The sequence below is a fragment of the Bacillus rossius genome (assembly GCF_032445375.1).
Source record: "Bacillus rossius redtenbacheri isolate Brsri chromosome 4 unlocalized genomic scaffold, Brsri_v3 Brsri_v3_scf4_2, whole genome shotgun sequence".
Lineage (NCBI taxonomy): Eukaryota > Metazoa > Arthropoda > Insecta > Phasmatodea > Bacillidae > Bacillus > Bacillus rossius.
The window spans coordinates 14,552,565-14,568,736 of NW_026962011.1; positions in this window are offsets into that span (position 1 = coordinate 14,552,565).

Genomic DNA, 16,172 nt, shown 5'->3' on the forward strand with positions numbered 1-16,172 from the left:
TGACTGGTATAGTACAAGCCAATCAAATGTACAAGTCGGTTACATTATCATTACAGTCAATATTTACAGATTTAGCCTTTGTAGCATGTTCTATAATTTGTCACTGACTGTGCTGATCATATGCTAATTTCTGATTCTTTGGATGCTCCCAACACGAGCGAAATACCGCTCCTTCCCTGAGTAATGCCACAATGAATTCCACTTATTTACATTCTGCAGCAGGCGCCATCTATTGGCGCCGGGTGCATCACAATCTTACAGGATAACTAGCTTAGGTATAGAGATTAGGTAAAAAATACCCTGCGGCATCGGGGCAGCCATGTTTGTTTCAGGGATGAGCGCATGTAGCACTCGCAAATGGGCCGAGGCCAAATGCAGGACACAACAATTCGCCCCCTCCCTCTGTGGCCTCGGCCTGGATCGTCGCTCCTGCCAGAGGTCAGTAACCTGGGCTTCAGTCCCAGGGCTAACCCCTACACTGGCCACTGCACTATGCTGAGGTTAGCCGGTAACGGGCTGGTCTGACCAGCCGTTCCCATGGTCGAAGGGTCCTGAAGATACGGCCCTGCCCTGGTGGAGAGGGCTAGTAGGTTCCTGGGGTTCGGGGGTTTTCGACAGATCTGTTTTCTGTCTCCATAGCTGCAGGTGAATCCTGTTCTGGGGAATCCATATTCCTCGGTCTGGAAAAGACTCTTTATTCCAGTTGCATCTTGCCTTGATGAGGGTGCCGCTCAGCGGCTGTCACCATGACTGCATGGTCAAATTCCCCTTTGGGGTTCCTCCTTTCTGGCACCACTGAAAACCACTGCATGAGTTATTTTGTCTCAGCTTGGTTGTGGCAGAGCGTGGGGAAGGAGTTTCTTGGGGTCGCTGGTCCCCTTGCGCTAACACAACCATATGGTGGTCTCCTTGTAGTTCTGTGCAGATTCCAGGATTAGGATTAACACCACTTGGATTAGGGGTGTTCGGGTCACACATTCCTGTGGTTCCCCAGTTAAGAGTTCGGCGGGACGTTCGTCCGAAGTGTATAGTTTTATCTTCGAAGTCCAATGACGCCTGCTGCTGCGTGAGCCAATCTTGGCCCAGCACGAGTTCTTCTCGAAGGTCCTTTGCGACTAGACATGGGATCTCCATCTCCACATCGGCTATGCAGCATTGCACCACAGCATTGCCCAGTAAGGTCATGGTGGATCCCTGGGTGGCAAGCTGGGCCATTTGGGTTTGGGAATTAATAGGGGTCCGTGTTGTCTGCACAACACTCTCGCGCACATAATTAGTGGTGGCGGCCGAGTCGATAAGGGCCTGAATGGGCTGTGAGTCCAGTTGCACCTTGACTCTTTGCAGTTCTTGTTGTGGGTGGTGCTGTATGCACATAATGCTCGGGGTTAGTCTACTTTCGAGCCGAGCTTGGGAGTTGAGGTCTTCTACCTTCGGTGTAGGGGTAGGGCCTGTTGGCACCACTTTTTCCCTCCAGGGGCCTGCTGTGTTGAGGCTGTTCCTTTCAGACTGTTTGAAGCGGAGCACTGGGCAGTCTTGGTTAAAGTGTTGTTCAGTGCAGTGCCAACACTTCGGCAATATTTTGTTGGGGGTAGCATATTATTGTACCGGGGTTGGTGGTGAATAAGGTTTACTTGTTACAGTGCCCCTAGTTTCGAGACAGTCTCGCTGCACGGCAGTGGCTCGAACCATATGTTAGGATAAATTCTCGGGAGGTGGATGCCGCAGAAATGGCCGTAGGTTGGGCCGCACCAGCTCCAAAAAGGTAGGGAGATATTCATTTGGGTCTCTGCCTGGGTGCATCCTCTCATAAAGTTTCCTTTTCTGTAGTAAGAAACTTTCGACATCTTCTCCTTCCTTTTGTTTGGTACCATATAATTGGGCGGTAACCTTTGCCAGTCTTGGTTAGTTTCCAAAATGGTTCAGGAAGCCCCCTGTGAACTCTTCCCAGGTGTCATACAGCCTTTCATGGTTATTACACCATCTAGAGGCTTCCCCAAGTAGTAATGGACCTATCCAGTCCATCCATTTGGTGTGGTGGATTGCATATGACTGTAGGGCTTGCTCCATGGGCATATATAAGGGGGGGGGGGGGTTCAGGGGGTCCGGACCCCCCCCCCCCCTTAGCAAACGACATAATTAAAATTAGCAGAATATTGATGATGGATAATATAATCTGTGCCACAAAATATGAGCACGCATCACAACAATGAACTACCTATATATGCTACGTGGACACTGCGCCTTGCACATCCCCCCTCCCGACTTCTACGCACCATTTATATTGCGCATGCGCCGCACCCGCCTCCCGCGCGACGCGCTTACTGCGCATGCGCACAACAGTCTATAACAGTATCGCGACCTTGATAGAACCACCCGCCATCCCTAGCCAACATGTTTTTTCAAGCCATCTTTTGTTACTATTAAATGTCTTTTGTTGAATAAAAATTTATTATGAAACGGTCATCAAACCAAGTATCACTTTTGGATTTTTTTTCAAAAAAGGAGAGAGTGAAATCCCACATTGAAGAAGTAGATGGAGCGGACGCGGGCCCGTCTACAAACATTAACGATGAAGCGAAGAAAGGTAAGTCTTACCGTTGTAGCTATGTACTATTTATCTGTAATTAATAACAGTTAACACCTAAGTATGTACAGTGAAACCTAATTTTTATGTTCCTGGGATTAACGAATTCTCGTAATTAACTTTTTTTTACTAGCATCGTAATTTTCCCTATATTATTATGCATTATTTTCCCGTTTTATGCGAAAGTATTTCTAGCAAATTACGTTGCAACAGGCTGCATTTAATAGCAAACCACCAGAAAAGTTTATACTAAACATAAACAATAAATTTGAAAGTGAATAGTGTGAAGTTAATGTTTCAAACGTTTCTGTGTTTGGTCAAATGCTACTTTGTTCGTTGTTTGTAAAGGCCCTGTCACACTGTCAAATTTTAGCTTCCAACACCTTCCAATATGTTGGATCCAATATCTTTGAGGGTTGTGACGTCACGTTAAACGTCACTATCGCAGCCATGTTTATTTGAGAGATTGAATGTCTAGAGTTTCCTTCAAATATTTTACGTATAGGACTGGTTCTAAAATATGTTGGATGTTGGATGGGATCAGCCAATCAGAGTTATCTAAAATAAAGCGGCCGCTTTTGTTTCCGTTTCCGAAGTGTAATAGTTTAAATATCAGCAATGGCGAATGGGAAATAAATGCAGTAATTGAATTAATACTATTTTATTTCCTGCTGGAATATGTAATTGTTATTGTATATTTTCCTCCAATTGAATCTGTATGTACGGAAGTGCAGGTTAATATATTTGACTAAAAGAGTTACTGTAGTTTTGGAATATTATGGTCCTTAAACCAGAAAACATCTTCTATTCAACTTACGATCATTATTTGATTGCTATACCAGTTTTGCTTATGTTCAGGTATTGTTGATACACTAAATTAAAACAGCAAGCATTGCGTACAAAATGTGCCATCAGGAATGAGGTATCAAAACTAGGATATGCATTTCGGAACTTTTACCTACAAATCCAAATTAACAACACCTAAAATAAATTTTAAAATATTTCAATTCAGAGACTTAATGTAACTAAAATTATTTTGGCTTACCCAATCAATCTTTCTTATAAGTCATTGTTCTCCTTATTTCACAATAGCTGCTACTCTGTAAGTATTGTCTGGATTTTTCTGGAATATAGATTCATAATTTCCTGACAATAGATGGTACTGACTTATGTTAAAGTAGCATCTCTGAGTAAGCAAGTAGCTCTGGTGATTTGCAAGAAAGGCCTAGAAATATTAACATTCTGCCTACATGTTCAATTATTATTATTTAAGTTTTGAAAGTAATACCATTTTTCGTGAATGTAAATATTTGTGTAGCAGATCCTTGTCAGTAAGCCTATACTTCCCAGGCTGTACGAAACAAGCATACCTGGACTAATATCTCGTTAAAAAATTATTTTAAAGAGATAATGTGACTGAGGTGAAGTTAGCTTAAAGGCTCAGGTTGAGGTTTGTAACAGTAAATACACTTAATTCAAAATAAAACAAAATTGCCAATTTATAAACACAGCAAAAATTAACACATTCACTTTAAAGTATAGGAACAATTTTGATGAAATACAAGTGAAAGTGTCCATACAACAGCAGCTAGTTGGGTGAGAAAATAAGCGGGAATGAGAAGGGATATGCCTTCTTGCAGATTTACATTTAATTATATGTTTTATTCTTACTAAACATACCTTTAAATATTGTTTTTGAAGAGCAATATAAATTGCACTACAAATTTCAGGTAAAAATTTTGAGATGGTGTTGTGTGGAATACTTGTAGAGAACATAAGGGACTTAAATGATTCCCCTGTCGCCAAAAATCTTAATGTAACTGCCAGCCTCTGCTTTGCTGGTATAGACTGGCACAAATGAGTATCCTTTTTTGCAATGCGAGACTCCACAATTGAAAGAAGAAGATCAAAACTTTCAGAATCCATTATTACATAGTTCGGAAATGAGTCGGCATCTTCGTATCGAAGTTCATGACAAAAAGGGGTAAAACACCATTTGTTTGCCGGGAAAGTATCCACTGTCTCGTCCACCATCTGCGTTTCCTTTTCTTAGATTTCTCTTCTAGTTTACTGAGACTTGCTACAATTGCAATTACAGCTACAGCTTTTGAAACACTTTGATGCTCTTAATGCAGGCATTGCAAACACCTGGAAAACGTAAATTTTAAACTGTGTATGATCACAATATACCTAAATTGTAAATTGGAATATAACCTACTTAAAAAAGCCCGCATTCCTTGACCCAAAATTTGTTTTTGATTCTAAATTCTGTCATTTACAGTTCTCTACAGAATGTTTGGTAAAACGAGCTCACTCAAAGAAAATTGATAGTGTGAAATGACTTCAAATATATTTTACATTGCTCGTCAAATAATATTGAATACAATATATTTGAAGATGTATTTCATCCAAAATCACCCTTCAAATTTTGTTGTCCAATTTATTGGATACAATATATTTGACAGTGTGACAGGGCCTTAAACAACCAACTTTTCTTTTTGTCCACGGTAAACCATATAGCCATGAACCAAAGCTTTGGTGCCATGACAACAAAATTAAGTTCAGTTTTATACCTCTCTTTAACTTCAATGTATTATGCATGAAATAAATGGTAAATACTGTTTTAACATAAACAGTGGATTACTGGGCCATTTTTGAAATAATTTTGTGCAATTTACCATATTCCTGAAAATAAGCGTCTTCGTGCATTTTCAGCAATTATCGTTTACATTTGAAATATTATTGAAATGGCAGTTGGCAGCACTGAATTTCCAAACATTTCAATGGAAACCACTGACCTTTATACTTCTAGATGTAAACAATCTTTTGAAAGACTTTTTTTTTTTGTTAAATAGAATTGTTTCCAATAAACATCTGAAATAAATTAAATGTTCAATACGTGAATACACACACACACACACACACACACACACACACACACAAAGTCCCCCCCCCCCCCCCAAAAAAAAGAGGGAGAAAATATCAAAATAATAAGTAGACATTTTTGGTAGCTTCAAAATGCAGATCTCTTACTTAAGAACTGGAAATTTCATGTTCAGCTTTTAATAGGCCTAATCTTGAAGAATTGGAAGATTGGATGGATTAAATTTTTTACTGTGTGAATTAATATTTTTTAAAATATATAAATAACGTAAGCATTCCTGACATTTTATTTAGTGTGATATATTTGCTTCTTATTATTTCTATCATAGCGAGATAATAAAACAAAGTTTTTTTAACAATTCCCTTTTTTATGTTTTTTCCGATTTTTACATATTTTTTTCCCGGCCCCTTGAAATATGTAAAAACGAGGTTCTACTGTATCAGTAATGTAAGTAAGAAAACATTGTCTCTGGCTTGCGGGTGCCGGATATCCAAGTTTGGTAAGTTCGGGTTTTTGAGCGAAGGTTATGATATTTTAAATATCGCACGGCCTGGAATTTGTTAATTAATTTTATTTTCAGTAAACCATTTATTTAATCATTCAAATTATTTCCATAAAAATGACATTAGTTATATTTATGATAAATTATTTTATTAACAAAAACCACAGCCAATCTCCATCCCACGAACTTCACATGAATGACACTTATTCAACACGCAAACGTGAAGTGTTGATTTTTTAGTCAATTAATCTATATATGTACTTACTCAAATAATGAAAATTTATGCATGTGTAATATTTATGTAAACAGTGTTGTGTTTTGTTTCATTTATTTTTTTCCTTCCTTTTACAGCCAAGGTAGATTTGTCTCCGGATATATCCATGAATTATGATGTTGGGAGATATGTATGTCATCCTCCAAACAATGATGAGGAAAAACTAAGAGCATTAAAAGAACCTTGGATTCCACCGGATACATTCAAGTTTCCAGTCACTGGTAAAAATAATCTGTCCTTTCAACGTCATTGGATTGCCAAATATTCGTGGCTTGTTTATTCAAATGTCATGCAGGGAGCACTTTGCAAAGTAGATATGTGTTTTACTTGGAAAAATGCAAGGCGGTCGTGGTCACCAAGAACTTGGAGCCTTTGTTAGTAAGCCATTTACTAACTGGAAGAAAGCTTTAGAGAGCTTTGATCACCATGCAGATACGAGGTATCATAAGTTCGCTATCGAACAAGCAGCAAATTTTATGAAGATTACGGAAGGCAAGGCGCTTGATGTTAGTGAGTGTATTAATGTAGAAAATAACAACATTGCTGCAGAAAATAGAAAAAGATTGAAAGCTATTATAGAAACAATTCTTCTTTGTGGGCGACAGGAAATGGCGTTAAGAGGAAGTCGAGATTCTGGAGAAATTGGAATAAACGAACCCATGCATAATGATGGAAATTTCCGCGCGCTTCTTCGATTTCGTGCACTATCTGGCGATGAAGCACTTAAAAATCATTTAATTACACAAAACCAACACAACAGAGCCATGTATACCTCATCAGTTATACAAAATGAACTGATTGCACTTTCTGGTAATACTATTCAAATGCAAGTGCTTAAAAGGGTTCGACAAGCAGGTTTCTTTACTGTATTAGCAGATGAAACTCAGGACATATCACGAAGAGAGCAATTAGCGTTGTGTTTACGATATGTTGACTGCTCGACTGGAAAATCTGTCATCCGAGAAGATTTTCTAGAATTTATTAATGTAGAAGATGTTTCAGCTCAAGTGTTAGTGAAGACTTTTATAACGCATCTCTTAAGCTATAATTTGGACATGGATAAATTTATTGGGCAAGGATTTGATGGTGCTGCAGTGATGAGTGGTCGCTTACGAGGCGTGAGAACAATTATCGCAGAACAATACCCAAAAGCGCAATTCGTACACTGTGTGGCTCACGTTCTGAATTTGGTTCTAGCGCATTCAAGTGAGGTACCTATGATAAAAAACTGTATCGGAACCATAAAAAGTATAGTAAACTTTTTTCGTCAATCTCCACTTAGAGACAGTCTTATGAAGAAAATTGCGGATCAAAATAACTCATCTCATTCAATGCTTATCTCTCTTTGTGAGACGCGATGGACTGAAAAACATGTGGCTGTTGAGAGATTCGTTCCAGTAGTATGCACAGCACTTGAAACACTTCAGGATTCTGCTAATAGAAATGTCAGCACTGAAGCATACCAACTGCAAACAGCTATGGAAAACAGCCAATTCATCGTGTCATTAGTTTGCCGTCGTCCGGGGTCTCGGGCTCGAGTCCCGGTGTGGCTCCTAGTGGGAAAAGGCAGTTCTTGATCTGTGTTGTCCGGGTGGGCGCCAGACTAGCTCGTTTCTAGTCATGAATTTGGGGTCGTGGATGTATGTGCCCCTGCGTGGCCCACTAGGGCCGGCGGCGGTGTTGCGTGAGATGATTTTAAATAAGAGACGTGGAGTTGAGGTGGCGGTGTCGTACCTTTTATTCAGAGGGTCGTACACAATACAACACTCTACAGAGGTCCCCGGGGGGGTTTTACTTGTTATTCCGTGGCGCCGTATTGTTTGTGTTCCGCGTTACGTGGCCTCGGATGCTGTTATGTCTCAGACGTCTCACTGGGTACGCAGGTAACGTAATTTCGTAACACAAAGGCGGGACACAAAATACACTGAATTAAGGGGTGCGTGCAGGTTACGTGGCACTCGTTACTCGGGTAACGTAAGTTAGCAATACACAATATGGGATACAAAAATACACTGAATTAAGGGGGTGCGCACAAGTTCCGTGGCACTCGTTACTCGGGTAACGTAAGTTAGAAATACACAATACGGGATACAAAAATACACTGAATTAAGGGGGTGCGCACAAGTTCCGTGGCACTCGTTACTCGGGTAACGTAAGTTAGCAATACAAAATACGGGATACAAAAATACACTGAATGAAGGGGGTGCGCGATTGGAGACGGCCAATCCCGTATGCAAATGTCTCGGCGCGGGTGTTGTGCCCACTGTGGTGAAACACGCACCGCAATTAAGTTTGTCCAAGTTCCCTTGCGGGTTTGTGGTCAGCGCCGTGCGCGTGACCTTAAATAAAGTTCTGTACGTTGCGGGAGACGGCCCGTGCCGTATGCTGAAGAGCAGCCCCGCTGACCAAGTGTGGTGCGGGGTGTCCTTAAGTTGATGCGGCCGGATTAGGTCCGGGACCGAAAAAAGGGACCGGGTACTCACGGAGAGGTTAAGTAATAAAAGGGGTTTGGTTAATTAGTGACTATATTTACCGGACGTTACTTTCAATGTAGACAAAGGATGTTGCCTCTCCGTGGGACGTAGGTCCGCCCCGGTCCATGAGCTGCGCTGAACTGCCGAACTGGCATGGCGTCCGAGGGAGGCTCGGCCTCTCTCGCGCCAGGCGTGACCTCATTACGCTAGACTCCAAACGGGTGTGTCTGGAAGAGATTTTATTGTCGCTAAAATCCTCATTTAATGTTTCAGGAGGAATGGGTACGGTTCTTCTCTTGTCTACTCAGGTTTCCGCGGCTTTGTCTTTAATTGCTGTTCGGGTCGCCTGACTCGGGTGGGCCATGGCCAGGGGTGTGTTCCGTTAGCGGGAGCGTATACTGGCGGGTGCAGGTCGGGCTCTGGGGTGGTCGTCGGCCAGACGACGTCAAGTTGTACTGAGAAAAGTATTCTCATATACAGTAAATCTAAATAAGGCAATGCAAAAGATCAATGTCGATTTGACAAATATTTGCAGTTATGTAAAAACAATAAAAAATACTTTACAAAATATTCGAAATGAAAACGAGTTCGCGATGCTTTTCGAGCAAGCAAAGAATATCAGTTTAAACGACATAAATGTTCCAAGAACGACTGGAAGGCAAACTCAGCGCAGTAATGTTCCAGGAGAAACTGCTGAGATATATTATTTTCGAAATGTATTTTACCCTTTCATTGACCATGTGATTACAGAACTTGATGCACGCTTTAAACCACATGAAGAAACAATAGAAGGTATTCAAATGCTTCTGCCTGAGAAGATCAATAAGGACTCCAGGATAAGCGAAAGGCTTAAAAAAATAGCACTATTATTTTTGGGAGAAACTGAGGCAAATAATTTTTCAAGTGAGTATGAAATATGGCAGAATCATTGGGAACATATGGCGAAAAAACCATCCACCGCACTAGAAAGTCTAGATCAGTGCGAGTATCAATTTTTTCCTGCTATAAAGAAGCTGCTCACTATTTTGGCCACACTTCCAGTGTCCACAGCAACCCCAGAAAGATGTTTTTCAACCCTAAAAAGGTTGAAAAACTACTTGAGAAACAGCATGGGAGATGAACGACTAACTGGGCTTGTGTTGATGAGCGTTCATCGTGAAATAGTTTCTGAACTGGATTCAGATGAAATCATAAATATGTTGGCCATAAGACGTTGACGTCGTCCGACCGAAGGCCACCCTAAAGCCCGACCTGCAACTGCCAGTATTCAACCCCGCTAATGGAACGCGCCCCTAGCCATGGCCCACCCGAGTCAGGCGAGCCACCAGCAACCAAGGTAGAACCCGGCCCCCTCCCAATAAACAGAACGTCATGACACCCCAACCTCGTTACAAAAACAAACATAGATTATTAAACAGTATTGAATATTAATTTAAAGTTGGTTAACGAAGTGCGACGTAGGAGTGCCCGGGCACTCACGTGTGTAAATACGTCGATACGTGTGTGAGTGTTCCCCTGGCGGCCTTCTGCCTGAATTAGTCAATGAAACCATATGACATAATTATTCACCACTCGTGTTACGTTATTACCCCCACCAGAGCAATCCGGCAAGAGACGAACAGTCGCTGGTGTGACGTAAAATTTAAATGAAATAATTCCTAAACATATAACGTCAATTTGTAGAAGGGACGAATGATCTTGATTCAGCTTTAATAATTAATGTAAGAATTTAACATCATTAAATTCTCTTATTTAACATGTCGCATTGGAAACTAACGTAATGAGGTCAACCCTGGCGCGAGGGCCACCGAGCCTTGGCCGGACGCCATGACATGACGCCAGTACAGCGCGACTCGTGGACCGGGGCGGACACACGTCCCACGGAGAGACATCATCCTTTGTCCACACCGAGTTCACTTCTGGTAAATATAGTCACTTCTTAAAACCTCCTTTTTACTAATCTCTCCGTGCTTACCCGGTCCAATTTTCGGTCCAGGACCTAATCCGGCCGCATAAATTTAAAACCCCCCTGCACCACACTTGGTCCGTGGGGTAGGTTCAGCATCCGGCACGGGCCGTCTCCCGAGGAACAGAACTTTAGTTAAAATCAGTCGCTCCGGCACTGACACCACCCGTAAGGGAATTTTGAACGAATTTAGCTGCGGTCCGCGCTCCACTACCGTGGACACGAGCACCGCCTCGATACGTAGACTTACGGGATTGGCCGCCTCCAATCACCCTCATCCCTCGTGTGAGTAACCAGGCTCCGAAACGCCTAGTGCCACGCTAATACGTAACATTCATAAACTTGTGCAACACACCTCCACGTAACATTCATAAACTTGTGCAACGCATCTCCGCGTAACCTTCATAAACCTGTGTAACGCACCCTCGTGTAACATTTCTTTTGTAAACTTGTGCCACGTTTTTATTGAGTAACTTTCAAACTCATTGTTGTGTAATTGTGTAGTTTTTGTATTTTTGTGACGTCACCTGTTGTACGACGTGGCATGTAACCAACGGAGTTACACCCGAACCACAGTCACCTGAATAAATGACGCACGTCATTTATTGCCTCATTTCAGCGTATGATTACTTAACCCTACGATTCCCAACCACCGCCGAGTAGGGAATTCCTTAAACCCACGCAACATCGCCGACGGTCCTAGTGGGCCACGCAGGGCAATCGACCCCACGACCCACCTATCGACTAGAACCAGAGCTAGTCTGGCGCCCATCCGGACACATTACATTCACAGCAGCCACTCCCGCTAGGAGCCGCACCGGGTCTCGAGCCCGAGACCCTGGACGACGGCAAAGTAAAAGGCTAAATTTAATACTTTGAAGTTTTCAATTTTTTAACTTTTTACCTTTAATTTATTATTTTATTTTGAAGGCTTTTTTCATGCCAAATGTTTTAATTGATTGTAGTATTTTTTATGTCAAAATGTTTTATTTTGATTGTGCAATATGGAAATAAATAAAAGCCGAATCATCACAAACAAAGATAGAATAAAAATACCTATGTAGTTTCAAAAAAAAATATTGATATACAATATTATGTTTATGTTATCTAGCTTCTGCTTTGTTACTTTTATTATAGTTAAATAAATTCTTTACGAACATTGCTTACAAATTTTATTTTAATGTACTTAAAGTATCTATTTTGTGTGTGAAGCTTAATTGTATGTAGCTGAACTAGTGTGTACCCATATCATGTTTAAGTAATTGCTAAATAACTATGATTTGAGCGTTTAGATTTTTAGCTTATACCCGTGGACCCCTCCCATGTGAAAGCTATTACTACGGCCGTAGCTTGCTCCCATTGGTGAAAAGTTTGCACAGGGTCCTCATGATCCTGACCTCTAAAGGACTGAGGTGCACTTGCAGATCTTGTACTTGAAGGTGCAGTGGGATTAACTCTACAAAGGGCGCAGGTAAATGACATCCCAGCAAGGTTCAGTGGTGTATTTTTCCAGCCTAGACAGGCGAGATAATAGTCGCGATGGCAGGCCTGGCAGGTGACGAAGACTAGGGCTGTCCCAGGGCAGTGGAGCTGGAACTGTTGGCTTCTTCTCCACCAGAAATTGTCTGCAGGACTGGCATATGTGGATTTATGCTTGTTCAATGACTTGTTCCATGAAACCAAGGCATTGTAGGTGAAACGGGGCATTGCAGCATACACAAGGAATGCTTGGTCCATCTGGTGCACTGCAGCAAGGCACTGCACATGATCCAGAATACATTTTTCAGATGGGTTGGGTGCCACCAGGTGTTTACTGCACTCCTGGAAGTGGTTGTTGCTCTGGCTGTGATGAGACGCTCTCGTGGTGGTAGGTCGTGGTCCTCAGCCTATCTAGACTGACACAGGCCCCACGTTGGGCGCCAAATTGACATGTCCTGGCAACAGCATCCAGTGCTGGAGTGGCTTGAGGTGGGGTGTGACGTCCTCATTCGTCACTGTTGAGCAGTTCCCGTAGTCGGCAGTTCGCCGGGCAGAGAGGGGCTGCGGCTGGTCCTCTTGCTGGGCAGGGATCAAAGAAGAGGAGGGAGGGAAAGGCCCTAGAGAGAAAGGCCGCTGCAGGAGTGAAGTCCTAGAGCGTAATCCTCGAAAGGCTGCTCCAGGGGAAGAGGGATGCTAGAGCATAATCCATAGAGCCGCTCCAGCGAAGGATTCCAGAGCGTAATCCCGAAGGCCGCCCCAGAGGAAGGAAAGAGAGAGAGAGATAGAGAGAGAGTGAGAGAGGAGGGAAGAGGAGAGCAGAAAGTAATATACCCAATTCTAGACTCCTGCTGTATTTCCCCAAATTTCTCTGGGGTAAGGATCTGTGACAGGTAATTATTTTTATATTTTCCTAACCTAACTAAAACTAAGTGTATTTTGTTTGGGAGGGGTCTGGGTTAGGGAAGACTCTAGGTGCGTCCCAGCCCGAAGCCCTTACGCCTAATCATGCTGGGTTTAAGCCATGCAGAAAGGGAGGCATGCATCGTGTGCTTTGTTCGGGGATTGGCCAACCATGGCAGCAATTGGCGCCATGGCTAACTCCCCTATCTTAATTCTAGACTAATTACTAGATAAGTTGGGCCCAGGTAAAACCTGCATAGACACAGGGAAAACCCTGGGCACTTTCATGCGGGATGCAAAATATCATGCATTATTAGCAGGCAGGTTGAGTACGTACAGGAAAAGAAGGATGGTCCTGGAAGAAGAGTTGGGCAGATAGAAAAATTCTACTAGGCAATTTGGGAGCTTGCTGTACAAGCCAAGCTTATATACAAGTCGGTAACATTATCATTACAGTCAATATTTACAGATTTAGCCTTTGCAGCATGTTCTATAATTTGTCACTGACTGTCCTGATCATATGCTAGTTTCTGATTTTTCGGGATGCTCCCAACACGAGCGGAAGACCGCTCCTTCCCTGAGTAATACCACAATGAATCCCACTTATTTTTATTCTGCAGCAGGTGCCATCTATTGGCACCGGGTACATCACAATCTTACAGGATAACTAGCTTAGGTATAGAGATTAGGTAAAAAATACCCTGCGGCATCGGGACAGCCATGTTTGTTTCAGGGATGAGCATGTAGCACTCGCACAAGGGGGCCGAGGCCAAATGCAGGACACGACAAATTATCTACTCTGCTTATTATTTATAATCAGAAAAACATTCCATTTGCCATTTTCTAATGAAATAATACTTTTTTAACTGTTTGAAAATATAAACTATTGGGTATCGAACTCGTTATGCCACATAGATGCCTGTAGCTTGTGAGTGCCACAAATGCACCCCAGGACAGTCTGGTGCAACGAGGAGAATGTCCCCGTGGTCGATGTGTCGATATCCGTACACATGGCTATCAAGTGCCCATGTGTTCCTCTGCCATGCCAGGTGGATATACAGGATGTCCGTGAAAACCGCACTTTTTTTTTGGATCAAATAGAAAATAAATTTCTGAGACCGAAAGTCTTTGCCGATTTTTGATTTGACCCATAGGTAATTAGTAATTAATTAATAACAAGGTAAAAAATGCGACTGAATGACTAGGCGACTGAAAACTGTGATTACTCCCGCACGGCACAGTCCGAAGTTGCTGCTAATACCACGCCCGTTAGAATCCACTCTCACCGTCCTGGAGCGACGTCGCTTATGCATCCGTTGCCTCTCGTGCCGGGTCCACAACTGCCTCCCACTTCCCTGGGGTGCCCGAGCGCCCGCGTCTCTCCCCTCTCCGCGAGCCTGCGGAACACGCTGATTGGTCACAGGCGGAAGCCACGACCTTGGCGCCTGGTGAACAAATAAAAACTTACAGAATACATAAATATACAATAACAATTAATTACAATAAAATATAAACAAATATATACAAAAAACGTAAAACAAAAATATATTCACAATAAAATAAGATGTCAAATCCTGTAAAGAAATAACACGTCGCACATCACCTACACTTGCGTCGCACTAAACATGCAAGAGATGGCGCTGGCGAGGCATAATGGCAGAATTCCGCCTCGTCCTTTTAAATTATGGCAGTTTTCCATTATGGTACTTTTCCGCCTTTTTCGAAGAGGCCAGGCGGAATACTGTCATTATCAGGCGCGTAGGAACCGGGGGGGGGGGGGGGGGGGGGGGGGGGGGGGCGACCCAGGCGACTGCCCGGCCATAACATTTCATGGCCGGGCAAAGTGATGGTTTTGCCCGGCCATTGCATCATATGAACAAGGAGGCATTGTCTTCATTTCAATGCTAAGTGGTTTTGTGGGATTTTCTTGTCTGTGAATTACTTTATTCTTAAAATAAATTAAAACTTTTCGATAAGTGTACAGGCACAATAAATACGGCAACTGTTCTTGTTTTCTTCAAAATATTCACGTTTAACAGTGCTGATAGCGGAAATATTGTGGGATATAAGACCAGTAAATGTTTCCGCTCGTTGCAGTAGCTTACGCTCCGTTTTTGTCCACCCTTGTCTACCTGACCTTCAGACCCTTGCATTCACCCCACCTCGTTTCTACCCAGGGGCACAACAACAGGGGGGGGGCAAGGGTATTTTGCCCCCCCTCTGAAACCTTGGAGTGGGGGCAAAAGGGGGCAAAGAAAGTGCTGTGTAATCAATTTTATATAATAAAACTGCTTAAATAGCACCATTTTCCACCTTGAAATACAAATTTTCCCGGGGGAGGACCCCCGGACCCCCCGCTTCAATAGGAGGGGATCAATGATTCTTTATAAAAAGGTATATTGCCCCCCTTTGAAAATTTAGTTGTTGCGCCCCTGTATTCTACCTAACGGTAACGACCTGACGTGCAGAGCGCTTTCCACATAAGTCATCATTCAACAGCTGTACGTCTTGCTTTTAAGTACAATAAACTTTGTGAGCCGCACTACAGAACTGTTCAAAATAAACTTATTTATCTGTAGTATCGTGAGTGAGTAGTGCGAAATGGCAGTGATGAAAAACATTTAGGGTTGAAGGAGAAAATTTATAACAGTATTTTAATTTTTGTGGCGTACAATGACTCAGAAAAGCATCAACTTTTTCTTCAACAACCGTTCTGCACAATCCTGCAGTTCATCACAACAACCGCCTAAAAAACAGTGCACATTAGGCTGTCATGCCTGTGAAGACAAAGATCCTAAATAAGAGTTGGATTCCTTTAACTCAGGTATTACTTTTGAGCAGTTTAGACTGAGACGAATTTTTACATGATCCCGAAAACCATATGTAATATACCTATTTAACATTAAAGTTTTAGTATGTCGGTACATTATTTTTTTCCGCTCGTCGCTCGTGATTATTCTATCGAGTAATAAAAAAATTTCTTTGAATCTACAAATCATTGAACAATAATTTATCAAGCAGATTTGCAGTTATTTTTCACTCGCCTATTCTGTGGGGTTCGCATTTTAAACTTATTCTTAAGGGGAGTCTGACAGTAAAAAAAATAAAA